Source organism: Populus nigra, chromosome 2, assembly GCF_951802175.1.
Source record: "Populus nigra chromosome 2, ddPopNigr1.1, whole genome shotgun sequence".
Classification (NCBI taxonomy): domain Eukaryota; kingdom Viridiplantae; phylum Streptophyta; class Magnoliopsida; order Malpighiales; family Salicaceae; genus Populus; species Populus nigra.
This window is the reverse complement of record NC_084853.1, coordinates 4224368-4226867: the sequence shown is the minus strand read 5'-3', so window position 1 is coordinate 4226867 and position 2500 is coordinate 4224368.

Below are 2500 nucleotides of genomic sequence, written 5' to 3'. Positions count from 1 at the left end.
CGCTGACGAAACAGCGCTGGTTCAGACACGGTGGGCGCAGTGTTGGAATCGGCAGCGCCGAGAAAATCGGCAAAGTCGGCAGAATCGGCAGCAAGTGCTGGCGATGAGTCAGGACGGACTGGATAGTCCAAGGCTCGATGAGAAAGACCGCTGGTTTAGACACTGGGGCAGTGGCAGCCCGCGGGGCAGTGTCGGCAGATTCGGCAGCAGTGTCTGCCGATTCGGCAGCGTTGGCTTGTTGGCGCGGGGGGCCGATGCGAGTGGGGACTTGGGCAGCGGGCAGTGAAAGCAAGAGTTTCCCCGATGCTGCCGGGAAAAACGCTCCCCGGGATGGCCGGGTGAGATGACCCGGCGGCCCGCGACGGGTCATTCAATTCCATGCCCCGTCAACATAACTCCCGATGTACTGTTTGCTTTTTCGGAAGAAGAGATCCATCCCCCCATCCTCGGCCAGCCAAAAACGCTCCAATTAATGGCCGGGTGAGATGACCCGGCGGCCCGCGACGCGTCATTCAAATCACTGCCCTATCGGCTACAACTGCTGATGGGTGGGATTAGAGGCCTGCCATGGTGGTGAGGGGCGGCGAGGACCGTGAAAGCTAGAGTTTTTCAGAGGCTGCCGGGAAAAAGGCCCCTCGGGTGGCGGGGTGCGAGGACCAGGCGCGTCATTCAATTCTCTTCCCTATCAACTTGGCTCCCGTTGGCGGGATTGGAGGCCTACTGTTTGTTACAGGGCTAAAATCGTCAGGGGAAGAGCTGACGAAACAATGCTGGTTTGGATGCAGGGGGTAGTGTTGGAATCGGCAGCGCGGACAAAATCGGCAAAGTCGACAAAAAAGACTGTTGGTCTGGACATCGGGGCAGCGGCAGCCATGCCGACAGGGGGGGAAATCGGCAGCGCAGATTTGTGCAGCTGCAGGTTCGTCGGGGAAATCGGCAGCGCAGATTTTTCGATGAACATGGGCTGGAAGATGGACTGTCCAGGCCAGGCAGGGAAATTCGTCAAGGGGACACGCTGACGAAACAGCGCTGGTTTAGACACGGTGGGTGCAGTGTTGGAATCGGCAGCGCCGACGAAATCGGCAAAGTCGGCAGAATCGGCAGCGGGTGCTGGCGATGAGTCTGGACGATTTATAGTCCAGGGCTTGATGGAAAAGACTGTTGGTCCAGACAATGGGGCAGTGGCAGCGCGGATTTGTGCAGCTGCAGGTTCGTCGGGGAAAATCGGCAGCGCAGATTTTTCGACGAACAGGGGCTGGGCGCTGGACTGGCCGGGCCAGGCAGGAAAATTCGTCAGGGGGCCACGCTGACGAAAACAGGGGCTGCGGAGTGGAAAATCGGCAGCGCAGATTTTTCGACGAACAGGGGCTGGACCGGCTGGGCCAGGCAGGAAAATTTGTCAGGGGGGCACGCTGACGAAAAGAGGGGCTGCCGCGTGGAAAATCGGCAGCGCAGATTTTTCGACGAACAGGGGCTGGACCGGCCGGGCCAGGCAGGAAAATTCGTCAGGGGGGCACGCTGACGAAAAGAGGGGCTGCCGCGTGGAAAATCGGCAGCGCAGATTTTTCGACGAACAGGGGCTGGACCGGCCGGGCCAGGCAGGAAAATTCGTCAGGGGGGCACGCTGACGAAAAGAGGGGCTGCCGCGTGGAAAATCGGCAGCGCAGATTTTTCGACGAACAGGGGCTGGACCGGCCGGGCCAGGCAGGAAAATTCGTCAGGGGGGCACGCTGACGAAAAGAGGGGCTGCCGCGTGGAAAATCGGCAGCGCAGATTTTTCGACGAACATTCGTCAGGGGGGCACGCTGACGAAAAGAGGGGCTGCCGCGTGGAAAATCGGCAGCGCAGATTTTTCGACGAACATTCGTCAGGGGGGCACGCTGAGGAAAACAGGGGCTGCCGCGTGGAAAATCGGCAGCGCAGATTTTTCGACGAACAGGGGCTGGATGCTGGACCGGCCGGGCCAGGCAGGAAAATTCGTCAGGGGGGCACGCTGACGAAAAGAGGGGCTGCCGCGTGGAAAATCGGCAGCGCAGATTTTTCGACGAACAGGGGCTGGACTGGCCGGGCCAGGCAGGAAAATTCGTCAGGGGGGCACGCTGACGAAAAGAGGGGCTGCCGCGTGGAAAATCGGCAGCGCAGATTTTTCGACGAACAGGGGCTGGACGCTGGACTGGGCCAGGCAGGAAAATTCGTCAGGGGGGCACGCTGACGAAAACAGGGGCTGCCGCGTGGAATGGCAGCCTACACGCAGATGCGAATTCGGCAGCGCACGATGGCTTGAGCAGGTCATGGGTTCGACTTGGCGCGATCTGAAACCTGGACGAGGGACTGTCGACGCTGGACGAGCCAGCGCGGTGGCCTGTCGTGCCCCGTTCAGGGGGGGCCTGCCGCGGAGACAGCCCTCGCGGGCTCGACAGCGCAGGCCAGCGTCCCCGACGTCGCTGGCCGCGGCAGGCGAGCTGCCGGGGTTCCCGCATTCCTACAAGAAAACGTCGTG